This window comes from Enhydra lutris, unplaced genomic scaffold, assembly GCF_002288905.1.
Source record: "Enhydra lutris kenyoni isolate GAN:26980312 unplaced genomic scaffold, ASM228890v2 scaffoldscaffold39, whole genome shotgun sequence".
NCBI classification, from domain to species: Eukaryota; Metazoa; Chordata; class Mammalia; order Carnivora; family Mustelidae; genus Enhydra; species Enhydra lutris.
In genome coordinates, this window is record NW_019154123.1 from 10,768,229 (window position 1) to 10,796,129 (window position 27,901).

Consider the following 27,901-nt stretch of genomic DNA (forward strand, 5'->3'; position numbering starts at 1 on the left):
GTATGAGGGATAAGGAAAAGCCAAAGATGAACCCCTGGATTTCTGCACTGAGGAGCTGAGAGGGTGAGAGTAACATTACTGAAACTGAGAGGATTTTTGAGGGGCCCGTTTGGGGTAAATTAACGTGACTTCTTATTTGGCTATGGTAAGCTTAAAATGTCAGTTAAGATCTGAATCAGTGGACGGCGCCTGGGTGGCACAGTCCGTTAAGGGGCCGACTATTGGTTTCGGCTCAGGTGGTGATCTGTGTGGTGAGATCTAGCCCAGCATTGAGGCCTGGGCTCAGTGCAGAGTCTACCTAAGACTGGCTGTCCCTCTCCCTCTGCCCCTCCTCCCAATAAATAAATCAATCTTATATTTTAAAAAAAAGATCTGAATCACAATGTTGAACAATAGATAATTGGACCTGGAGCCTGCAGAAATTTCAAGGTCGAGATGTATCAATTTGAAATGACCACATCAAATCAGTGGTATTTAAATCCACAAGGTTGGATGACATCATCAATGATGAACGGAGATAGAGAGGAAATTAAAAAAGGACCACAGACCAAGCCCTGGGACTTCCCAGCATTTCACAGTGGAGTATAAAGAGAGGAGCCAGTGGAGGAACCGAGAAGGAATAGCCAGGGAGGTGGAAGGAAGGCCAGGAGTGTGTGGTGGCATGGCAGCAGATCAAGGAACTAAACAGTTGTTGAGGGGGAGAGTGGGTTGAGGAACCGAGGGTCTCACTGAAGCCATCCCCAGGAGATCTTTGGAAACCCAGTCAAGAATAGTTTCAGTTGAGTAGTAGGGACATTAGCCAGAATGGAATAGGTTGAAACATAAATGAGAAGCAAAGTAATGGAGATAGTTGACTCTTGAGACTCTCTTCAGAAATGGGTCAGAAGTGGCAATGGGATGTGGTCACACAGAGGACCTCTTTTTTTTTTTTTAAGATTTTATTTATTTCTTTGACAGACAGAGATCACAAGTAGGCAGAGAGGCAGGCAAAGAGAGGGGCAGGGGAAGCAGGCTCCCTGTGGAGCAGAAAGCCAGATGCGGGGCTCAATCCCAGGACGCTGGGATCATGACCTGAGCTGAAGACAGAGGCTTAACTCACTGAGCCACCCAGGTACCCCTCAAGAGGACCTCTTATAGAATGGGAGGGAGCAGAGCAGACTTGCATGTTTATCACACTGACACAACAGCTGGGGAAACAATGATGGAACTAGGGAAGAGGAGAGAAGACCTTAGGAAAGCCACCTAAGAGGGATCCAAAGCATAAATGGAAGGCACTTCTCGTCTATTATACCTGGAGGAGAAGCAGAAATGTGGGTCCAGATGTGAATAGATTTGTTGATGAAGTGGTTAGCTTGGAAAGGGGAAGAGTTCAAGTAATATTGCTCATGGCTCCATGACCTCACTAGTTAAAACATTTCTGGAAGCCCCAGTTAGGAGATGTGATAGAATACATGTCTATTTTTCATCACCTTGCTCTGAGAAGACTTTTCAGAGTCCTCTGAAATTATTAACTGAAGACCATACAGGATGGGGTTTTGGAGTCAGACCTGCCATCAAATCCTGGCTCTACCAGCAACGAGGCATGCGACTTTGAGCAAGGTATTAAAATTCCTCAACCTCCACCTATTCATCTGTAAAATGGCAATTGCCACATACTCAGCCCATTAAAGTTCTGGAATATATACACACAGCATATATACAGATGAAAAGCAAAGGAAACATAAAAGCAGCAATCAGAGACTGAATGCCAAGGAAGGAATTTCCAGATTGAGAAGTGGGGCATAGACTCACATGACACACAAAGATGGAGAGTCGAGCTGAGAGAAAGCACTGGATTTTTTCGTGAAAATGTCACCGGCGACTTTCAAAGTTACAGTTTCCATGAAATGACAGGCACCAGAATCAGAATGTATGGGCTTTGGATAGAAACAAGCACTGAGGGAAAAAAAAGTAGGTACCGTGAAGGACTTTTGCAAGAGTCCCAGTGGCTATGCAGGAGAAAATAGATGCAAATATACAGGAACAGAGTTGGAACAAGAGAAGGCCCTTTATCTATGAAGGCTGGGGCAGATGGGAAGGAATTATGTGAAGGGAGAGAAGATGCAGGGAGAGTGCTCCTGTGAACAGGAGCTACTTGGAGCTAGACCTTCGGAAGAACAGATGGATTTCTGTTCTTATAGACAGCAGAAGGGGCCAGGTTGGTGGATGGTATGACCTCTAAGCAGGGAAGAAACAGAGGAGTGAATGCCAAATACAAATCAGATACTAGGAAATCTGAGGAATTGAGAAATGGGACATGCAGGTCTAAAACCATTAGACTTGACAGACCGAGAAGACTTCAAAATTAGGATTTATCATGGAAGATAGATTTTCCCAACAGTCTGATGTGGGTCATCCTTTTTGACTTCTAAAAAACAGAAATGCCTATTTATTATCCTTTGGTTATTCTTTTTCCATTGCCAGCCCTCCAATGGTCTCTCCTTCCAAGACTGTAATTGAGTTTCTGACCCATCAGTGTAAGATGTTTCCCAGGTTAGTCTGTCCCTTTGATTGAGATTTCTCTCAGTATCCCAAACTTTTAAGTCATAAACTTGTAGATATCTCTACAGTTGGTGAATCAAGCCTACTGTGTGTAGAACATATTCATTTAATTCTTAGCAGAAAACATTAGCCTGTTGATTCTGTGAAGACCAGTAACAGGCCGCAGCTAAGCATCAACCAATTCCCGGACTGATGTCACAGGTGCCCATACTGTAATGAACTATCTATCAGAGCCTCTTGGTTTCCACCCCCCTCCACTTTCTGCTCCCCACAGAAGGCCTGGTCTATACACTATACAATGAAAATGGTCATAAGCTACGTCATCTCCATTATGGCCTCCAAGCCCATACACCATTTCATGAGTCGGCTGGCATTTCCTGAACCTCCAGGTTGTAAAAGAAGTCTACTTATGAAATATCCAGCTATGGTGTCTAATAAACAATGCTAGAGTGAACTAAAAACAGACTAATTTAATAAGCAATTCCTTTCCCCTACACTGTTTAAATTTACATAATCAACTGGCTATAATATTTAGCATACTTTTAATGTTTCTCATTTGTTTACACTACAATTCCGTGCTTCAGACTTCTTCATTCACCAAAATATTGATTGGCCTACAAAGGGTACAAAACAACAAATATTCCACTGGTAATCATAATGTGAATGTGGAGGAAGTAAAGGTGGATCTACTGTATTTTCCTTGCTAATTACAAACCTAATATTCTATTAAAATGTATGAGATGACAAAATCTCAACAAACTCTTTAAAGCTATTACTAGCAGATAAAGTATTCTACCAAAGTATTAAGATTAGCATCATTAAAATAGTTTTATCAAGTGCACATTTATCTCCACATTGGAAACAATAGCAGCCTGAAGGAGACAAATGCCCTTGAGTATTGTGGTGGGAAAACCAACAGCAGATTTTAAAGGCACGTAAAGTCTTCTTGTCACTTCCTGGACTAAAACAAAACAAAACAAAACAAAATTCATGAAGCCACAGTTATAGATGTAATAGAAAAAATGAGTCTATTTTTCATCACCTTGAGCTCTGAGAAGAAAACACTGCAGTTGTCTTGATAAGGAAAGAGCTCAGATATTAAAATACATTAAGTTTATCTTAATTGATTTAAACAGATCCAGAGCCTTCGAAATGCACATGATGTTATTTCGGCATTAGTGGACAAAATAGATCTGTTTTAGATTGCAAAGCTTCATCTCTGTATCTCTGTCTGGTAGGGAGAGAAAAACCTATTTCTTAATCTCAAAAAAAAACAAAAACAAAAACAAAACCCAGGAAACCATATACATTTATTTGCTCGAGCTACATAATTTCTCTCTTTATCCTTTCCTCAAAATACCTTTTGGTAACATTGATACCTTGTTTTCCTGTAGCTCAGAATGCTATAATCAGGCAGCAGTAACAACAGATAACACTACCTGAGTTTTTACTCTGTCCCAAGCCTTGTGCTCCATTATGTTACTTTGTTTAATCCTCACATGACATTTTGAAGCTGACTTCATTATTTATGATCTCCCCTTTTACAGATGAGGAAACAGGCACAGAGAAGTTGAATAACTTGCTCAGACGGTAAGCAGGCGACGCGGGTTAGGAAGTCAGCAAGGAGACTCTGGGGCCCTTGCTCTTTACCAACGTTTCACGGGGACTTCTCAACGGAGAATCAGAGACCAAGCTCAGAGTTTCTTCTATACACAATAAAAATAAAACATGTACATCAGCCCCTCCCAGTCTTCAACGTAGATGGTTTCTTTCATCAGTTTTCCCCCTGTTATTCTTTTTTTGTTTTGTTTTTGCAGCATGATTTTTAAGTCAGAGATGAATTATCGAAGGGTAGAACTGACTGGAAAGGCTAACCAGATGTCACATCCAATCTCTGATGCACACATGAGGCAATAAGCTCAAAGAAAGAGGGGGAAGTAACCTATAATAGATGTTGTTTAGGACAGAGTCCATGTTAGACTCTCCATCTCCTTTATATGATTTTTTAAAAACAAGTTTATGATGTCCTAGAGGAAAAAAAAAAGAGCTGTTAAGTACAGGATTTCATTTCAACGAATGCTTTTTAAATGTAGGTTATTTCTATTTTGGGCCAACACACCGCAACCGTCCCCTGTTCCGATATGAGAAGAAAGTGAGAATCTCTTGGTGTTTCTCTGGCAGTTGAATTAAGAGGTGAAGCTTCCTCTTTATCTCTTGGCTCATACAAAATGTTTTCTTCTAGAGTCTCTTCAGACTGGAGTCCTGCCTTTAAGCCTGGGTTCACTAAGCACCAGTAAGGGCCAGTCAAAGAATCTTAGAAACATATGGCAATTCTCAGGAAAGCAGACGAAGAAAGAGGCCACTGCCATCCCCACTTTCAATGCACTGCTCCAGACTCAAGACCCAGCAAATGAAAGAGTCCACGGAGGCACACAGTGTGAAAGCCAAAATTCTGTATGTCTTTAATAACCCAAAAACAAATGCTATTGAATGGACTGCTTTAAGTGCTTTGTTTATTTTAGGGAAATATTTCCAAAGGAAGCCTTCCTATGTGGGGCCATCAAAAGCCTTCTGTAAAAGGATATTAATTATATGCTGAAAGTTAAAAGTATCACTGAGCAAGAGTATTGCTGGATAAAATACCAATATACCATCTCACAGATCTACCAATGTCTGCTAGTCCTGATCCTAGATTTCCAGCTGAGAACTGGAATTATTTAGCAATTATTTAGCTGAGCATAAATATTTAGAGACAGTTTCTGCTAACAAATCTTGCCTCCAGGAGCCAGGCCCATAACAATATTCTTGGTGCTGGTTTTCCACACATAAATCAAGCATCGAACTTCACACATTCTCTATTTCATTTTTACTATTTTGGGTGGTACCACTGCTCTTTTTTATTCCTGGCCTCTTTTTGCACTGTGTTGTGGAATAGAAATCTGGCCCACCTTACGTGGCCTGGACTGAACGTCTGAAACACTGCTCGAGAGAAATCGGTTGCATTCTTCTGGAGTATTTCATTTGGGATTAGTCGAGTTTATGAGAGTCCGGGATTCTCCAGGTTTGGGTCTTTCACTTTTGTAAAGTGTGCTTGCTGTCCAACCTTCCTTTTTGGCCTTCTTTCATAGATGTCCGCCCGCGTGCACAAGGTTAGCCCCCCCATCTATGATGTGAAAGGCCATGCAAAACACTGGTATATTTGTCAACCAGCAAGACATCCCTGTTTGAAATAACCAAGCAGTTGTAAATATGGAATCAAGTCCTCAAAGCCATGTGTCCCCTTGGGTGGTGTGAGGTGGACTCTCCCGTAGCTGGTGGTTTTTCAGCCCTGTGATTCCTGGTTACATTAATCCTTTGAAAATGTACAGCTTCTTAGGAAAGAGTTCCCCGATTTTCCAACTCCCCATGGAAATTTCACTGGGACCGTCCGCCGCAGCCTCTCTCCAGCTGAGCTCTCTCTATATGGTAAATAAATCATGTGAACAACAGTCCCCAATTTCACATTAATTGTTTGGAAATCTCCACAACATCAAACATTTTGTTAAAAGTCTAGAAAAAAATAAGTGTAGCTCTTTTGTTGTCATTGCCATTGTTTTGCTTCAGAGTGATTTGTTCTAAATACAGCTTAACAGGCAGATGACTGGTTTGTGACTAGAGTATCTTTTCCGAGATGAAAAAGCAATACAAATGCTCCCCAAAAGGATGCCAACCAGCCACAAAGCAACACGGGGACCATGGAATGGGTGCACCTGGGGAAATCCTTATCACAAATTGGATTGACAGGGAGGGCTCGGTTCCTTCCCAGCACACGTGCCTCTGAAAAGCTGAAAGGGAATCACAATGCTTTAGGAACGAGATCTGGGAATTGCCTATATATGAGAGTTTCAAATTGCTCAGGCATTAAGAGAATAAGAACATGAAATGCAAATATTGCAGAAATAAAGGGGGGAGAAGATAGGGCACAAAACTCATAATCACTAAGAAATGGAAGAGGAATCTGGAGCCATACACTGGGATTAGACTGGGGGAGGTTGCTTGTTCCTGGAAGGCCACTCAACTTTATCCCTGCCTTTCACTGGGGACTTCCGCGCATCTGAACAGAAATGGGAAGATCGGGGATTCCTTCAGCATTTGGTGGAGCGTGGATGTGGAAAACCTATTTAGATCCTTGTTGGTCAAGATCTCTCTCACTTATGAAAAAAATTACCAGACTGAGAAGAGAAGTAAAAGCCAAACTATATTTGTCTGCAAGAGTTACTGTAGAGGTTAAAAATTAAGGGCTTTAGTTATTTATGCAATGGCCCCTTGGCTCTTCTAGAAATTTAAGATGACAATGTCTCTATTACCTCGAACTCTTCAATGGCATGAAGTGAAAACAGTGCACTTCATTCCACAAAACTCGCCCAGAAGTGTGGTCAGATTTCTTTAGGGTTCTCTGATGTTAACTTTCCATTTTAGAGTCTGCCTTGCAGGTAAAATTATGGCAAATTATACCCATGCTTTTATTTTCATAGAAGGATTCCAAAATCCCTCTTTTCAAGTGTTTCTATCCAATCAATCATACCCCCCCACCAAAAAAATCATGTTATTATTATTCTGGTGTACCTACTCCCTTAAAGCTATGGACATGTGCATTAAGTTATTGATTTTTCAAAGTTACAGACATAGTTCACGCAGGCTTCTGGAGATGAGAACACTGAGCCTCACTGAGGTGAGGGGACAGACTAAAATTCAGACGGGCAGTTTTATGGTCAAGTCAAGGGGCTGAATATCAGCCTGAGTTCTTTCTCCATTCCTTTGTCCTCTTCATGCTCTCGGGGAGGAAGAAAGATTGGGCTGGTATCAATGCAGCTTAAACCTTGGGATACCAGGATCGAAGAAATCAGTCCTATTGACTCTTCTCCACAGAAAGGAAGAGCTTGTTCATAAAAATGAACAATGGGAGCTTGTGCAGTGTTCCCTATTAGCTCCTGTATTTTTTCTTTCTCCCCACTCCATAGAGCATATTAAATATTAAGAAGGAAGCAAAGTGTTCCTTGCACAGAGCTATGAGGGATATACTGATTAGTACATTGGAGTGGGAGGCCAGAGCCCTGGATCAGGAGGTTAAACATCACCCGCGGCTGTTAGGAACCGGGGGCTGCTTCATTACCCTTCACCTCCACCCCGATCATTGCTTTCTAGAGTGGAAACAACCCTGCCCCATGATTTTGCTGACTCGACTTCCCTTCTCCATCATGGTGTTGTCTACAAATCCCATGGAACTCTCACCACGGGGTTCCCTATGCGCGCCACGTACCCTGCGCCTTCCGGACTGCCAGGCTACAGAGAAAAGCCATTCTCTTCTTAGTCAGAGTGAGGGCTCAGCTACTGGTGAGACCCGCTCTGGCTCTTGAGACCAGTTGAAGTGGTCTGAGCCTCAATTGCTTCCTATGTCACACAGAGCTCCAGCCGCTATCTCTAAGGGTGATTAAGAATATCAGATGAGAGGCGCCTGGGTGGCTCAGTAGGTTAAAGCCTCTGCCTTTGGCTCAGGTCATGATCCCAGAGTGCTGGGATGGAGCCCCACATCAGGCTCTCTGCTCGGCAGGGAGCCTGCTTCCTCCTTTCTCTCTGCCTGCCTCTCTGCCTACTTGTGACCTCTGTCTGTCAAATAAATAAATAAAATCTTTAAGAAAAAAAGAATATCAGATGAAAGTCTATGTAGCATAATCTGAAAACTGCCTGGCTCATAATAAAATGGCAATAATGCTTGCTATTTGGTGTCATTATTCTTCAAATATGTTCAATAATGCTCCTGAAATCGTTCCAGGACCACACTGGGAACGACTAGGCAAAGATCTCTGCCCTCAAAGTTAGAAGGGCTTTTCCTTAAAAGGTTGACCCCCATTTTCCCCTGGTGGCTCTGGAAACATTTGTATATACCCTACGGTTCTACTATTCTCTATGCAGCTGGCCCTGACATGAGCCGGGCTCCTACCCTGGAATTCTTTGTCTTTTCACCGGAAGCTAAAAATGAAAGGCTCAGATATGCTAGTGATCCCTGGAAGAGCAAAGCGAAAACAGTAATACTAATTAGTAGCTACCAGAGCTGTTCAGCATGGCAATAAGCTGTAAATTTATGGTTTTGTTAAGAGTCAGGATACATTTGAAATCTTTTATATAATATTAGATACGAAAATACACACCATCTGGACCTCTTGCTGGTAGCCTTGAAATGTCTATATCTCACAGGAATCAAACCCATTTTACCTGCTAGGGAATAAAACACCTGTTTCACATATTACTTCACACTGGGTGATGAACATTTCTACCATCTCCAGCCAGAAAGAAAAAATGAAACTGTGGCTTCACATTGTTTAGTAGATTTTAAAAAGCTAGCAGGGTTGGGGGTTGTTCTACTATCTGGGAGGCAGAAGGCTCTGCAAATCGCTCCTGTATTAATAGTCGCTCCCTAATAATTGGGGGGAGTTCTCTGCAGCCCCTGCTTAGTATCGATAAAAATGCATTTCCCTCTCATTATAAATCTGTTTATGAAAACACTTAGTGAAATGAGCCAACTGTATCTTGGCTGCTAGTTGCATCTTGTAATGGATGGTCCCAAAGTGGATAGAAGGCTGTAATTCACTGGAGGAACTCTGCTGATGACATCAAATAGTTGAGCAGTTTATGAATAGCCCTAGAATCTTCAGAGAGAAAGAGGCTTTGCATGCTTTCTAGGACATCTGTTGTTATTCTATAGATATCCTCTTGCACACTTCCACAAAAAAAGAAAAAGAGATTCCTTAGCATATCCCTCCTTTGCACTTTCCATAAATCCTTTCGTTCATCAGCTCCAATCTAAGTGCCCTCCCAGATATTAAGGCTGCATTTTTTTGAAACATAATCACAATATCATTATCTCTTTTAAAAATATCACAACGGTTTCTTAATGTCTTCAAATATCCAGTTAGTTGTTAACATTTCCAATTGTTTCATGATTTTTTTGAAGTTTATTTGTTCAAAGCAGAATCCAAATATTTCCAGATTCATACATTACTATTTTCTTTCCATTTATTCCTTGCATGGTTATTTGTCCTGTAGAGATTCCCCACAGTCTGTATTTTTCAGATTGCATCCCTGTGGTGTCCTTGAACATGTTCTTATGTCCTCTGCATTTTGTAAATATTAGTACGTACTATATATGCACATTTTGGATATTCTTTGCTAAGACAGTCTCATTGGCAGTATTTCTTCTTCTAGCAGGAAGAATCCAAGTGTCTATTTGCTTCTGTTAATGTCATGTCAACCATCATTATCGACCAATATCAAGATTTAGTAGTTGCACCCTTGAAAAACATTGTGATTCCCCATGTATGAACAGTAATAATTTGATAAAGAAAAAATTTCCCCGATCTATTAGTGGTTATTCAGTTTTACAGGTCATATAGGAAAGGCAGGATAAAATATTTGATTTTTCCCTCTTACTTATCAGTTTTCAAAATAGTTTTCTAGCATAGTCCAATGGTTATTTTTTTAAGTGTCATTGTAAAATGGGTTTAAACAGTTTCTAAATGTTTTCTACATTTGAAGTTTTATATATTTTGAGGATTTTTCCTGACAAGGAGACTTTTGACCTGTTGCTAGTAATCTTCGATTGCTTCTTTGTTAACTGCTGCAGGACATTCCAGGCTCATTTTATGTACATTCTGCCTCAGAGCTGAAATCAGTGACTTCTTGAGATGCCCAGACTCCTTTAGTGGTAACTGGTATTTGGATACCACAATCTGGACACTAGGACTAATCATTGGTATTGGGTTGGGAGATGTTTCTAAGTCTTCCTGGTAGACTAGGTGATATATGCATACCATTACTTCATAGAGATGCTTCCAATTCAAATTCAGGACCACAGAATTTTTACTTAAACTCTTTAATCCTAAGTATGTGTCTGATTTAAGAATCCTGGGTCTCAACTAGGCCAGAAATGATGGAATTGGACTATCTCATAACTATTCAATTGTTTTATCCCTCAGTATATTCACAGCAGGGTAAGAATAGCAATACTTACACTACCAACAATAATATGATTACCAAGAATAGATAACTGTTTTAAATTCTTTTTGTACATAGGCTATATCCTATTAGAATTGTCAAATTACAGTGTTTTACTATATCACTTGGAATTGTTTCTATCTTTGTTGCTATACCACCAACTGGAAACACATTAGGTCTATTTGTTTCATTTTTTTATAAAAATACTTCTAAAAACTTATCTTTATTTTATAATTGCATAAAATATTTACCAAATATTTGCCAAAGCCAAATCTACAAATAAGGCAAATTCAATAAAGTCTAGCATCTATCTCTGTTCCCTATGCCCTCCCTCTTTCTGTAAACCAAATGCAATGTGTTTTTTTAATTAGTTCCCCATAGGTTATTATATATTAAAAAAAATCAAATTATAGTTTAACCCTTCAGTTTCTTGTTTATTAAATGTAAGTTTAATGTAAGTTAAATGCCAATTCATTAAATAAATAAATAAAATCTCATATATATATATATATATATATATATATGCATATACCTATTTGCCCCTCTTTAAATAAACAGTTGCTTAACATACACATTTTTATCTTCTTTGCTTTTTTTTACTTCAAGTGTAACTTGAACGTCACTTCATAGTAATATATAAAGTTATTTCTTATTTCTTTTAATCTATAAACAAGTAAAAACCATCTTAAGACTTTAGATCACCAGACATGTCTTATCCTCTAAACTTAGCTTCCATCCATGCTTTCAAAATATTTGGTTACATATTCGATGTTGAAAGGATGGCTTAGAAATGAGATCCTGTAAACTCTTTAATAGTTTGTTCTTTGTTTTTCTTTCCCCACCAAATACAAATAATAGTCTGCTCCAATGTTTAATCATTTTTCATCTTCTGGAAGTTCTCCCATGTGACAGTTCTAAATCCTGTGAGCTTCAGTATACTCAGTTACAGAAATTATCTTTTCTGTATTTCTAAATGTCCTCAACTTTCCCTTTCCATTTTTCGTAATTCCAAAGCTAAAACTCTACACATTTAACCTTTGCTTTCAAAAAGCAAACAGTTCCATAGAAATTTTCAATCCACACAGTGTAGACATGAAGAGCCTATATTTGAGAAACTACCACACATGAGCACAGATACGATGTAAGATGTCTGAGGAAACAGTGACTACTTCAAGCAGATTTTTCCTTGGCTAGCTGGACTTGGTGTACTTGGCCTCCCAGTCCCCATCTTTTTATCTCTATTCCCAGTTACGTCTTATTCTTAGGAAAACTTCTAGAGGCCAGTTCCAACTGCTCCCTCAGTGAGTTTTTTCAGTTACCACCTATTTTTCTTCTTTCCCATTATGAAAGGTATATTCATTGCAGAAACTTTAGAAAGTATAGGAGAGTAAAAAGATTAAAGAAAGTCCTCAATATCATTAAAAAGCACAAACATTGCAAATGTCATCATGGGCTTCCTTCTGCTCTTTCCTGAAGAATACATATAATGTATATGTAATATACATATTGCATAGATGTACCAATATATGATACACATATATATTATGTTACAAATATAATATCAATTTATATATTGCAAAGATCTCTTTTCACTGTATTTCATTTTATGAGAGGATTTTCCAACAATTCTCCTGCACATAAATCTCAATCTCAGAGTCCATTTCCTTGAGTTACTAAGACACTATGTTTTCACATGTTTATGTGTTACTTGAGGTGATCCTGATTATGCCTTTCATTCTTTTTTTGTTGCTCAGGTTGTTTGATTTTTTTCTTGATTTGTGAATGTGTACATATTCTGGAAATTAATTCTTTGTTAATTTTATTACAACTATCTTCTTTCACTTTGTGACTTATCTTCTCATACTCTTTATGGTGTTCTTATTTTTATGGTAGTTTAATTTGTCAATCATTTCTCACATAGTGTTTTTGTGTTTTATTTAAGAAAGACTTCATACATTGAGTTCAGAAATATTTTCTCCATAATTATTTTTAATGTTATATTTTGTCCTTCACATAGTCTTTCAGAGACAATATCCCAAAGGTAGTTGTTAATGAAAACCTTTTTTGTGAAGTGTTTTTATGGAACCAGGTTTGCAGAGGGAAAACAGGGAAATCCTGGGATAGGTTCAAAATTTTATTTCTACAAATATGGTGTGGTGGGAAAATGTCAAAATTTTTCAATTCCATTAAATTATCAAGGTTTAATCTTTAGGAAATTTACTATAAGGTGTGCTAGATGAGGGTTCGATTTTATATTTCTAAAAGGATCCCAAATCCATACGTTTTGTTAAGCTCTCTTATTTCTACTAAATTATCCATAATTTTGGGAAGCTTTCCTGTATTGGAATCACATACTTTTTGAAAATGATCATTTTGTTTCTTTGTCTATGGCCCTTATTTATTCAAATCCTTTTGTTTGTTTTATTCCACAGGTGGGTAGTGGACATTTTTATGTTGTTCCTCATTTTAGAGGAATATTCTCACCATTAAGAAACATATTTGCTTAACTTTTTCAGTGACAGCATTTATCAGGCTAAACTACAACTGTATTCCTATTTTGTTTGCTAAGGGAATGTTTAATCATTATTGAGTGCTGAAATTTATCAAATGCTTGTTTTGCATATATCAAAAACACTATATATATATTTATATAAGAAATCTCTTAATGGTGTAATTTATATTTATTCAGTTTTTTAATGTTATATAGTTCTTATATAAATATGATAAATTCAACCTGATCATGATATATTATCTTTTTATATGCTCTTGAATCATTTTAACCATATATTATTTTAAAAGTTTTTATCTATATTCACATATAAAATGACTTATATTCTCCTTTGTCTAAATTTGATAATAAATCTTTACTACATTCATAAATTGAATTGGAAAATATCTGCTTTTACCCTATATTTTGGAAAGTTTCAGGTAAATTTGGAATTACTGTTTTTAAAAGTTTATAGACTCACTTAAAAAACCATCTGGGAGGGACGCCTGGGTGGCTCAGTTGGTTAAGCAGCTGCCTTCGGCTCAGGTCATGATCCCGGCGTCCTGGGATCGAGTCCCACATCGGGCTCCTTGCTCATCAGGGAGCCTGCTTCTCCCTCTGCCTCTGCCTGCCATTCTGTCTGCCTGTGCTTGCTCTCTCTCCCTCTCTCTCTCTGACAAATAAATAAATAAAATCTTTTAAAAAAAAAAAAAAAACCATCTGGGATTGGCATTTTCTTGTAGAAATATTTTAACTACTGATTAATTTCTTTAGAGGTTATTGGCTTATACAGATTTCTTCTTGAGAATGTTGAATAAGTTACATTTTTCTTGAGAAAGTTGAGAAAGTTACAATTTTTCTAGAAATTTTCATGTTTTATCTTAGGTTTAAATTTATTGCTAGCATGTAGTGGTTCTATCTTTGCTTAAAAATAGTGTGTTTTCTTTGATTGCAATATTCCATGAAGTCCAGAATCACACATTTTTTAGTTGTCCTTTTCAAATAGTCAAGTTTCACTAATTTTTTGGCCATTTGGGACAGATATATTGAAACATTCCACGATGATCAAGGATATGTAATTTTCTTCTAGGTTTCTACCAAATATTGATTATTATTTTGAGATATTTAATGATGCACAGATGTTTAAAATTTTTTTTTATCTTCCTGGAAAATTGAACCTTTAGTCCAAGAGACCTCTCATAAGCCTCATCTAATGACTTTTTGGTAGGCAGAGTTCTAAAATATCCCCAAGATTTCCTTCCTCCTTGTTGTACACACCCTACACAATTCCTAGGACTGAGAATTTGATGGCTTTTACCCCATGCTTATGTTATGGGGCATTTGACCTCAAGAAAAGGAGATGAAAGATGATGTGGGTGTACCTATCTTAATCACACAACCTTTTCAAAGCAGAAGTTTCTCTGGCTGGGAGCAGAAGCAGAAGCCAGAGGAATTTAAAACGTCAGGGATGTGATGCAAGGGAAGTTCTCTGTTGCTGAGATGCGAAGGACCCGAGGGCAAGGACCTGAAAGTATCTCTCAGAACTGAAAATGGTCCCTATTTATCAGCCAGCAAAACAACAGAAATCTCAACCCCAAGGAAATAAGTTCTGCCAACAATCAGAAGATGCCTGTAGCAAAGTTCTCCCTAGTCAAGATGGAGATGCATCTTGCTAATACCTTGATATCAACTTTTTTTTTTTTAAGATTTTATTTATTTATTTATTTGACAGAGATCACAAGTAGGCAGAGAGGCAGGCAGAGAGAGAGGGGGAAGCAGGCTCCCCGCTGAGCAGAGAGCCCGATGCGGGGGCTCGATCCCAGGACTCTGGGATCATGACCTGGGCCAAAGGCAGAGGCTTTAACCCACTGAGCCACCCAGGCGTCCCGTCCTTGATATCAACTTTATGAAGCCCTAAATACAGAGAATAGCCTTGCTGTGCCAGACTTCTAATCCATGGAAACTATGAGATAATAAATTGGTGTTTTCTTAAACCTGAGTTTGTGACAATTTTTTATACAGCAACAGAAAATTAACACACTCTCTTTATACTTCAGAATTTTTTTTTTGGTCTCAGCATCTATTTTGTTTGTTATTATTATAGTTATACCTTTTGTTAGTATTCTGGGTGTATGTTTTCCATCTCTTTATTTTCAACCTTCCCATATTCTTATATTTCGAGTGTAATTTTGTAAGCAGTGTATACTGAATTTTTAAATTCCAAACTGAAAATCTTTTTCTTTTAACTTGACAATTTTATCCAAATACATTTATTATAATTACTAATGTATTTGAATTGAGATCTACATGTTATTTTCTGTGCTTTTTTTTTTTTTAAAGATTTTATTTATTTATTTGTCAGAGAGAATGAGCACAGGCAGACAGAGTGGCAGGCAGAGGCAGAGGGAGAAGCAGGCTCCCTGCTGAGCAAGGAGCCAGATGTGGGACTTGATCCTAGGACGCTGGGATCATGACCTGAGCCGAAGGCAGCTGCTTAACCAACTGAGCCACCCAGGCATCCCTCTCTGTGCTTTTTTTAATGCTTATTTTCCTTTCCTTCCTTTAAAGAAATGATGTTTTAGCATTTGCTTTTTATTTTGTCTGGTTCTTATTAAATGTTTCCTCCTATCTTGGTTTGGAAGTTATACACTCTAATTCTATTCTTTTAGTGGTTACCCTTGAAATTTTACTATGCATATTTAATAAAAATATGGGACTTATCATGAATTTGCATGTCATTCTTGTGTAAGAATGAAAATTTTCTTATTTTGTTCAAATTTAGCAAATGTTTAACCAGAGTGAGAAGCTTCCCACTGATTCTTTCCGTTCTCACCTCACCTTATCTGATGTCTTCCTATTTTCCCACCTGGGCTCTATCCATGCTGATGTCATTTTATGCAAGAGGGCTCAGATTTCAGAATTCTTGCTTGTTAGATACCACTGTTCAAGTCACTTATTCTCTTTGGGCTTTACTTTGCTCATCTATAAAATGGGAATAATAAAACCTAGCTTATTGGGGGTTTTGTGAGGAATAAATAAGATAATATATGTATAGCTCTTAGATAAATGCTTAGAACTCAATGAAATCATTTTTATTCAGTATTGATTTTCTTTTTTGTATCATTCCTTCCTTTGCTGATACAAGTTCTTTCTTCTTTTAAGAGTATATGCATGTTTCTGTGTTTCTGTGTTCATATCATATTCCATCTTGTCTCACTAAATTACATCCTCAAATTAGTCAGCCTATTAGGGGTCTTTATGTATAGGATTTAGAGTGTGAAGGTTATCTTAGTCAAGTGGAAAGTGGTCCCTAGGGAGCATCATTCTGCATGTTCTCATAATATTTTTGAATGTAACATGCCATGGAATAAGTGAGCAGCAGTATATGATAACCCTGAGGAAAGTATTATCACTATTAACAGCTAAGAAGGACAGGACAACTTTAGGAAGCTTATGTAAATTGGATACAATACAATTTTTAACCTATGTATTTGGACTTTAGTAAAAGCCAAGTGGAGAGCACTGCTCCAAAAAAGGCTTTCAAAAAAGGCTCATGAGATTTTAGTAGCTTTCTAAATTTGACCATGAATGCTTATACCTTTTAATTTAGTGGACTTGAAATGCTTGGCTTCTAAGTAACATGTTGTAAGAAGGTTATTTCTGGACCTTCTCCACATGTAATGTATAAAATTAGCATCCTTCGTTGGCAACTGAACCTTTTTGTTTTACAGCTAACCCAACTCATCAGACTGTTATAAGTGAAGACTAATTAAATGGTCTTCTGCTTCCAGTTTGAACTCCTTAACAGCACAGATTCTTAGAGGTCAAAATTTGAGTGGCACCAGTCAAATAAACCATTAGCAGTATTACAACTGCACAGAAGTACATACAGTTTAAACAATAACAACAATAATAGAATTACTGCTTACCATTGCTTTAAAGCCATGATACGATTATAATAGTGAATCCTCAAAGATTCAACCTAATGTAAAAAAAAAAAAAAGGACATCTGTTTAAAGAATGTCTCAGACCCTCATATTTCTTTTTTCTTTTTTTTAAGATTTTATTTATTTATTTATTTGAGAGAGAGGGTGAGAGAGCACAAACAATGGGAGAGGCAGAGGGAGAAGCAGACTCCCTGCTAGGTTGGGAGCCTGACTTGGGACTCAGTCCCAGGACCCTGGGATTATGACCTGAGCCGAAGGCAGCTGCTTAACCGACTGAGCCACTCAGGCGCCCCTTGGACCCTCACATTTCTATCTTTGCTGAAACTGAGCAGCTGCACTGGAAGCAGCCAAATGTATGCCTTCCGCAAGAACAATGAAAAACACCCCCACCATTGCCAAGATAGTGAAAACCCATGCGGGTGGGGAAGCCGATGCTGTTAAAAAGAATGCAAAATGTTGCTAACAACAGCATAAAGAGACATGTCCAAGGCCTCCACTGCCAAGGGCAAGCAGGAGAGTTCTTTGAAGACTGAAAGACACAGAGAAAACCACATTGTTTTCATTTTTCAAGGAACTGGGAACATTAACAGGCAGGGAAATGTTGAATATGGGAATAGACAAGCAAAACAACAAGGTTTCATTGTATTCCTCCTTTCAAAAAGTTCCACCCAAATGAGAAAAATTAATCATTCTACAGCAGGACCTCATGAAGAAGAGGGACAGTTGGGGTGCTTGAGGAGGAGAGGTACATGAAGGAGCTGTGCTCGTTTTGTTTTTAGAAATCTGTATAGTGTGGGTGCCTTCACTTCAAGGTACTCTTTTAAAAAAGATTTTATTTTGAGAGAGAGAGAGAGAGAATGCAAGCCAGGGGGCGGGGGGAGCTGGCGGGAGAGGCAGAGGGAGAGAAAGAATCCCAAGCGGACTCCAGGTGGGGCATGGAGACCCACCGGGGGCTCCATCCCAGGACCCTGAGATCATGACCTGAGCTAAAAGAGCCCAACGCTCAACTGACTGAGCCACCCAGGCGCCCTCACTCCAAGGCACTTTGAATCATTAACTGTATTTAATTATTCTCCCCAACAGCCTTGTGAGGCAATAGCATTTTTCAGATAAGGAAATGAAGCTAAGGTAGACTTAAGAAATAGTAATCATAATACTCCTATCATTTGCCTGGTATTAACAATGCCTGAAACACTGAATCACTGAATTGGAAAACACTATCTTACTAAATACAAGCAACAGTCACAGGGATAGGTCCCAATGTTACAAATTAGAGATGGAAGTAGAAGAGTATAATAATTGCAAGTTGCAACGGAATACTAGAGTCAGCATTTGAACCCAATCTTGTTGGATTCCAAAGCCTTTTTCTCTTTCACAGAGTTCTCTAATCTCTAAGTCTCTCCCTATGGACTATATTGTTTCTGTATTTAGGAAACTCCAAGGGTGACAAGTATGCAATAGTCAGTAACATTCCTGTTTGCTCCACATCAACAGTGGGGTTATTACTCAGGTGCACCATCTTGAGGTTGGAGGACTACAGTGCTCTGGGACAGTGGTAGCTCTATAATGAGCTACCATCACTGCTTATGGCTTGATGTTAAAGTAAACACAGGGACGGCCCCAGTAGATTCTATCTTTATGGCTCCTACCACAGGTGCTGGAGTCCATGGTGTGGCCCATTCTTAATGAGCCTCAGTGTTCTGCTTTAGTTGTTACATCTGCCCTTGGAGTAAATGGCTACTCAAACCTGGAAGTTGTTTTCAAGATGTCAAGGAGGACAATGCTCCAGGTTTGTAATAGTTGCCAGGGACCCTGGTGTTCTTTGTTGTCATTCATATTTCTCTTTCCTCAGGGTACAAGCCTGCCTGTTCTTCTTGAATCACTGAACGCAGCCCAGGCTCTTCCTGCCATCTTGGCATCTCATGTTGCCTGAATCTGAGCCTTAGGGGTATTTGTTTCTCTAACCAATGATTTTTTGAAAATTCCATACCTTATGGTAGTCGCGTTTTTTGTTTTTTGTTTCTTTCTTTTTTTTTTTTTTCTGCTATAGGCTCACCAGGAAAGAAATGCAGCATTTTCCCTATTTCTCTCAGATGAGAGACAATAGCACATTTTCTAAAGGACTGACTTCTTGCTGAGGGGGGTGGTGATGCAGGGAGTTGATAACAGTGTTTTATATTTCAGAACAAGTAGAGAATGTGAATCCTGGGTCCACTACTCTTTGACCTTGTGCAAGTTACTGAATCTCCCTGTGCTTCAGTTTTTTTCATTTGTCAAATGGAGATAGTAATAGTATTTACTTCATAGGATTGTTGTGTGCATTAAAGGAGTTAAAACATGGAGAGGGCTTAGAACAGTTTTGACCACAAATAAGTGAAATATACTGTTCTCTCAATAACATAAACAGAAGTTCTATCAAGTGTGCCCACCATATTGTCTTAAGGAAGGGTGGGATGAGGCTGTATACTTCAAGGACTTATAAGGTTAGCCTGACTACGAATGATTCTGAAGAATAGGAAGAAGAGAGAAAATTATGAGCACTATAGGGGACAGAAACCAGATTACCATGTGTGATATAATAAGATATATATTTGGTTTTTGTCCCAAGTTCCTGGAACAAAGCTCCTAAAACCCTTGGGATATGTGGGGTGATAAGAGTCTTTTGAATGCTAATGAGATGATTGCTAGCTGAAGATGAAGTTGGTCACCAGAAAAACCAAGCATGATTAGGGGATTAGAGCTTTAAGCTTCAACCCTGAGCTCTGAGGAGGGGAGAGGGTCTGGAGTTGAGTTAATTACCAGTGGCCAAAGGATTTTATCTATCATGCCTACATAATTAAACCTCCATAATACTCCCAAAATGACAGGGGTTGGAAAGATTCTGAGTTGATGAACACATCAAGATTCTGGGAGGGCGATACACCCAGAAAGCACACATAAGCTGCCCACATACCCTCATTTCGCACCTTGCTCTGCACATCTCTTCCATTTGACTATTTTTGAGTTGTGTCCTTTATAATAGAACAGTAAGGGCAAGTAAATGTTTTCCAGGGTTTTATGAACTGTTCTAGCAAATTATAGAACCTGAAGATGAGGTCATGGAGACTTCTAATTTATAGCCAGTTGTTTAGAAGTACATGTGACAACCTGGGACTTGCAACTGGTTTCTGAAAGGAGGACAATCTTGCATGACTAAGCCCTTAAATTGTAGAGGTCTGCTGTTATTTCAGGTAGTATCAAAATTGAACTGATTTGTGTTGAAAACAGGGCAGACTATGTGAACTCCCACAGGAAGTCACGCTGTATGGTACTGGTGTAGACCAGGTTCTCACGCATCACTGTCTTAAAGGCTCCAGAGGTGGAGCTTTTTATGGAGAGAGCGGAATGACCCCAGAGCTGGAATTTCAAAGAATCCATGCAGGTCTGAGCAAAAAACTACACAGGGGCCTGAGAATTTAGGTTCTCCTTCATTACTCTGGATTATGTAAATCCCTAAGATTTTATGTCATTGAAGGTAGGAGAAAAGAACCTTTGATGTTGAAAATTGACTAATGTTGGATTTCTCATCAATTTTGGTGAGTGGTGACTAGATCTGGATTTAATTTGATTTATTTAAAACAAACCGAAGGAATGTGACCTTTTTTGTTCTCAAATCTATCAGTTACATTGATCTTCCCTATTATTTAATCCTGCTGCTTTGTAAATACCAGGGACAACTGTAATGCTTGGATAATTTTGCTAAGCACTATGGAATTTCATCTTGAGTTGTGGGAAACAGGAAGAAGCTAAGCAGCACCCAAGTATGTCAGTAGAAGAGACCTATTATTTTATATAAAAATTTGCCTTTCTAGCGATGTCAAACTTGAGGTAGTGGGATATCTATTGCCTTCCTATCCCCTTTTGATGCCATAAGAGAGAATTCTCATAAAGGGTAAGGACCCTTAGGGAGGAGCTTCTGAAAGGTATTTCTGCTGTTTTAAGCACTGAACTTGGCTTTTGGTTCACACACCCAATATGGTAGCTGCTGGGTGTTAAAACCCAATATTTGTAACAACTCATTAGACTGCTCAAAGACTACTGCTTTGCCCTACTCCTAGGAACTCACTGAAGCTCTTGGAAGAGGTGGGGAGTCTCCATTTTCAGTCAATGGATTTAGACCTAACTGCTTTAGTTATCTGAAATCGCAGATGTTTGATTCTCTTCAGAATAGCATAATGGCTAAAAGGGCAGGGGACCAAACTACATCAGTTTAAATCCTGGGTTAGTTAGTCATTTACTGCCTGTGAGACCTTGAGCAAGTCGTTTGACATCTTTGTACCTCAGTTTCTCCAATCCCCACATTAAAAAGAGACTAATACTAAACAATTACTGTGAGGGTTAAACACACAGTGTACTTGTAATTTCTACATACAATGCACTTGTAACAATGTTGGCATGTGCTAAGGACTCCACATTGACTATCATTCTTTTACTATTATCCTCTACCCTGGAGAACTCCTGATGCAGTATTTGTGGTCATGCAGAGATGCATACCTGTGGATTTTGTGGTCTCTACGTTGGATATCCACTGCAACGACCCAGCTGGCATTTAGGTTCTGTTCACTGTTAGAGACCAGAAAAGACTAGACATTCTGAGTGGCATGCAGTGTAGACTCTTAGGTCTATTGTATCAGAAGACAGACAAGATTTCTGGAAGATTGTTGAAGAACCACCTGAGACACAAACTCTGCAGGGGGAAGAATCATCACATAAGCAACATGGCTGATCAACCCTAGCCAAATGGTTAGAGATGAGGGGAAGGGTGATTCCAAATACATTGGGGAAGGTATTCTGTTCTCTTCACTCCTCTTGTTTTTAAATCCTACAAAAATTGAGGGGCTTTGAGGAAAAGCACTGTTTTCATCAACACCTCTGTTAGACTGTTTAGAATTCTCAAGAAACTCTCCAATGTAATGACTCTCCTTTCCCCCAAGAATAGAGGGTGATGTTGAATGGTGATCAACTTTGCTAAGCAAAGAAGACCTAGGGAACACCAGTCAGATTCCTAACAGTTGTCCTTGGAGGAATCTGAATGTTTTTACTGTGCCAGGACCCTTCCAATCTTTCTTTCTTTTTTCTTTTTTTTCTTTTTTTTCTTTTTTCTTTTTTTTGTAATTAGGAGGAGAGTATGGGATGTTGGTGAGGACTAAAAGAAAATACAACAGATCATGTTCATTCTGGGTAGGCTAAGTCAATTGAATAAGCCCCTTGCTCCAAAGCTTACAGGCCTAATGACTTTTCAGGGAGACTGGCCTGGGTGGCCTTCATTCATAGTACAAAATTCTAATCAAGGTGTACCAACTTTCAGTTATGGAAGAAAAATAGTTCAGCAGATCTACTCTACAGCATAGTGCCCACAGCTAACAATACTATAATATAGTCTTAAAATCCTAAGAGGATAGATCTTAGATTAAATGTTCTTACCATATGTACCAAAATTATAATAATCGTAATGGAGGTGGGAGGAAAGTTTGGGAGCGAATGAATATGTTTATGGCCTTGATGGTGGTGATAGTTCCACAGGTGTATACTTAGCCCCAAACTTGTCAAGTTGTATATATTAAACAGTATACAGCTTTCTATGTGTCCAACATACCTTCACAATGTGGTTTTAAAAATAAAGTAAAACAAAACAAAATAAATCTGTGGTGGAATGTTTTCCTCTGTTCTGTTCCGTGTTTTTTGGTTTTTATGGTTTTTTTTTTTTTTTTTCCACATGGGCATCTTTGCCTCTGACCCAAGTCCAGGATGATACCAGAATCCTTGGAAGATAGCCCCGCAGGCCACTTGGTTTTGGCCTGTATCTCAAATAGTTTTTCCTCGAGGGCTGCAGCGGTTCGCTCTCCTACCCCTCTACTCAAACTTCCATTCTGTTCCACCCTCTCCTTTTTTTCACTCTTCCTTCAAAAGAGGCAAGGTTTTGTTCACAAAGCGCTGTCTTAAGAGAGAGACATTTATCTTAAGGCTAATACACTCCACCCTTCCAAAAAGAATGAGGCCAAGGAACAGTTACTCTTGGAAGAAGAATAGGAAGCTGATGGTATGCACCATATCTGCTCCAGGCGTGGGATCTGGCTTCGATTGAACTCTGGCCTGTTTTTGCATTGTGACTGGCCACGGGAACCAGAAACCAAAAGTTGAATGCAGCATAGATCATTTACAGAAGATTAGCTCACAATACCCCTGGAAATAAAGAGCTCTAATAGGCCTTGGGGTCAGAAAGCATTCACCTTGGTTACCCTCTAGGCATATTCCTTGATTGTTAATTTTCTAAAATCCAGTAAAATCTCTTGTTCTGGTGACTTACTGATGAATTTCTCTACAAGCCTCCTCCTGAGGAGCTTTTGAGAACTTCCACATATCAAAGCTGTTGAATTATACATTCCTTAAATAGAATGTTTCAATTTATTGTTGAGTGCCTTGACAGTTGCCCTATTTATCTGATATTGCTAATCTGACTTAATCTAGCTGAACCAGAAGAGAAAAAAAAAGGTTGCTTGGCGCCACAAAATACAAGGGAACACTCTTCTCTTTCTAACTACAAAGCTTGATGCTTAATTGTACAAATATTTGTGGGTTTGGCGAAGGTGAGTGCTAATTTGTTTTAGTATGAACCTGGAAAGGTTAGCAGAGTGCTAAGAAAATAGGACCTAAGTGCTCATGATGTGTTAAATTCTGAGGAGAAGCTGGGGTTCTTGCAGTTAGGACTACAAGTAGGAGCTTGCAGAAAATCTGAAGGGAAACATTTCTGGTGGTTCTCAGGTACATGGCACAGGCAACAAGAAAAACAGGCAAGAACCCGTTCTGAGGGTGAAAAGGAATTTTTTTCCCCCTGTATATAGATATGCCTTCATTTGCTTGCTCACCACATTTCATTTTTACTTTAGAAATTGGTTTAGGGATTATAAGGGAGGGAATGATTTAAGGAGTCATAATGCCTCAACCTGAAAATTAGAATACTCAACAATGAGAAATAATCAAATAATTAAAAATTGCAAATATGCCTTTCTTTATGCATCTCTAAAATAGGTCTAGTTTCCCATTAGGAAGATGAATTAGTTAATGACCAGGAAGCACTTAGAGACCTCAGGTGGAAGCTTTATTGTTCTATTGGATTTATTTATCTAAATGTTCTGTATGCTAAGATAGTGCTTCTCAAACTTTAATGTGCATGCAGATCCCAGGGGGTTCTCATTAAAATGGGGGTTCTGAGTCAGCAGGTTTGGGGTGTGGCTTAAGAGTCTGCATTTCTGACAAGTCCCCACTGAGTTCAATGCTGCTGGACCACACTTCGTACAGCGAGAGTCTGGAGTCTCTGTTTTTCAAAATTGCCTAGACATTGCAGTGAGCTGGAGAGTTTTTGAAAAACTCCCCAAAGGTGGGGCACCTAACTGGCTCTGTTGACAGAGCACGCAAGTCTTGATCTCAGAGCTGTGAGTTCGAACTCCATGTTGGGTGTACAGATTACTTAAAAAAAAGATCTTAAAAAAATGCAACACTCCCTGAGAGTTCTAATTTAATTAGCCTGGGGCCTGGCCCAGATATTGGGATTAAAAAACAAATGAGTATTTGCTAAGAACATATTCACCTGTAGATTGGTAAAACACATGTCCCGGCCCTCTTCTCCTCCTCACCAAATCTAATGGGCAGCCATTTTGAGAGCCACACTGGTCCACGGGACCAGTATCCAGGGCCATTCCAGAAGGCTGTTGTAGGGGTTAAATGAGATGATGCAGCAAAGTGCTTAACCTAACCCCTGCCACATGGTAGTCCCTCAATAAACCCTGTTATAGGCACCTTTCTTTCACTGTAATCTGAGCCACTGCCAAGACACAGATAACACCAGTGAAACAGAACATCTGTTGTGGCAGATGTTAAGGACAGCATCAGGACAGAAGAATCTTTGGCCACCATTAGAGGCAAGTCGATACTGTTATGTGGGCAGAATAAGATGGGAAGAAATGGGGCAGCTGTAAAGTTATGTGTTACAGTCTCTGAAGATTCTTGGCACTTGAGACAGAACCGTAAAAGGGTGGTTCACACTGTGGAAAAGAGTATGGCAGTTCCTCAAAAAGTTAAAAATAAAACTACTCTATGACCCAGTCATGATACTTTTTGGTATATACCCAAAAGATGTGGAAGCAAGATCTGGAAGAGATCTTTGTATGCCTGTGCTCATAGCACCATTATACACAATAGTCAAAAGGTGGAAGCCACTCAAGTGTGTCAATGGATGAGTGGACAAATAAAATGTGGTAGATATACATGATGGAATAGTATTCAGCTATAAACAAGAAGGAAATTCTGATAGACACTACCACATAGATGAAACTTAAAGACATTATGCTAAGTAAAATAAGGCAGTCAGAAGAAGACAAATATTGTATATTCCACTGATGTGAGGGACCTGGAATGATTGCATTTATAGGGATAGAAAACAGAACGGTGATTGCCAGGAGATGGGGCAATGGGTAAAGGTTTCATAAGTAAAGAGTTTAGTTTTGCAAGATGAAAAGAGTTCTGGAGATTGGTTGCACAACAGTGTGACATTCATCAGTTAACATTACTGAGCTAGATCCTTAAATGGGTAAGAGGGTAAATTTGATGTTATGCGTATTTTATCAAGATTTTAAAAAAATAGTGACGGGAAAAGAAAACATCCTAAGAATGAGTGGAAGAGTAAGCAGAGAAATGCTGGCTATTGTTGTGAACAGTCCTCTTCCCTAGACTTCAGGGATCTGGAAAGTCCCAGGTCCATAGGGAGGATGTATGTCAAAGCAACTAGTACAGGTATACCTCAGAGATATTGTGGGTTCAGTTCCAGATCATTACATAAAGTAAATATTTCACTAAAGTGAGTCCACCAAATCTTTTGGTTTCCCAGTGAATATAATAGTAATGTTTACACTATACTGTAGTCTATAGAGTGTGCAATAGCATTATGTCTAAAAAACAATGTGCATACCTTAATTAACCAATACTTTAATGTTATAAAATTCTAACCATTGTCTGAGCTTTCACTGAATTGTAATCACTGATCACAGATCACCATAAGGAATCTAACATTAATGACAAGGTTTGAAATAAGATGAGAATTCTCAAAACGCAACACAGAGACATGAATGCACAAATGCTCTTGGGAAAATGGCGCCAAGAGATTTACTTCACGGGGGTTGCCCAAACCTTCAGTTAGTAAAGAAACGCGGTGTCTGTGAATGCAGTAAAGGGAAGTGCAATGGAAAAAGGTTTACCTGTATTATATTTGACTATTGAAATGATAACTTTATAAGTAGAGTAATAACCGAGAGCCTGCTATATGCCAAAGATTATACAATCCTCTCTATTCATTATTTCCATTTATCCTCCTTTCAACTCTGTGGATTAGGTTGCAGTTCCAGTCCATTTTCCTGAAGAGAAAGCTGAGGCTGAGGAAGGGTCAAGCCTTCTGAGAGGATAAGAACTGGATCCAAGCCAAAGCTAAAACTATGCTCTTTGTTACTAATCTACAGGTGAATATGTTCTTAGCAAATACTCATTTGTTTTTTAATCCCAAAGGCTCATATCATATATTAGTTAGAAAATGAAACCCTATTTAGAATCTGCCACAGAGAAATACTAGTAGCAAATTTATGCAGGTATTTGAAAACATTGAATACTTTTCCTCAAAAAAAAGAAAAAAAATATTTGGATTGAAACAAGAATGCATCTAGAAACACTCTGGCCTCATAACAATCTGTACATTGATGAATGATGTTGCTAGAGATATTCTGGATCGAAAAACAAGACAAGACAAAAAAGAAGCCAGGCCATGGCATTTCTTGGGTGACAAAATGACTTTTTGAAGGTTGCCCTCCTATGTAGATTTATGCAAATTTACAACTAAATGTAAACTCGAGGTTATTTCTTTTCTGGAGAGGAGGGGCAGGGAGGAAGAGAGAGAATTGCAAGCAGACTCCATGCCCAGCCGGAACCCAAAGCCGGGCTTGCTCTCACAACCCCGAGATCATGTCCTGAGCTGAAATTAAGAGTCTGAGGCTTACCTGGCTGAGCCACCCACGTGCCCAGAGGTTATTTCTTTTTAATGCTTCATTTTAGGAGTAAGAAAAGCCACATGGAAAATCTTGTGGAATGAAATGAGGACAAATAAGTATATATAAATACACATACACACACACACACACACACACACACACACACACACACACAGATATAAGGGAATCATTGTAATTCTGGAAAAAAATAAAAAAGGAAAGAAAAATAAGACACATTCCTTATCTTTAAAAATAACCCAAGGAGGTATAACCTGAATTCGTGGAATTATTCAAGAGCAAGGCTTCATAAAGGAGTATATTACCTCTGTATTCACCTTTACTATACTTATTGTTGCTAAACATTTTCATATCTTATTTCATCGGACCCTCACAGTCACTCCATGAGCTAAATGTTCTGGCCCCTAATACATAGATGAGAAAATTGAAGCCCAGAGAGGTTGAATGACTTGCCCCAAATCCCACAGCTAGTCAGTAGCAGAGTGAGGCATTAGATCCAGGTCTTTTAGACTCTTAAACCTGTGTGTACCCAGGAACACTATGCCATGAAAGAGTTGGGACACACATCACCTTGAGGAGAGGCAGAGTTTTAACAAGCAGAGTAAATGGAGTGATGTCAAGGACATTGAGATGATGCTCCTGTGCTCTCTTCTCACCTCCCCCCTCATTTCCCTTCTACTTGCATGACACTCTGTATTTCTAGTGATTGTTGGGCTATTGCATTGTGTCACACATTATCCCCTTTTAAAATGAGATGCTTATTTATGACAAGGCTCAAAAGTATATCTCTATTTATTCTATTATAT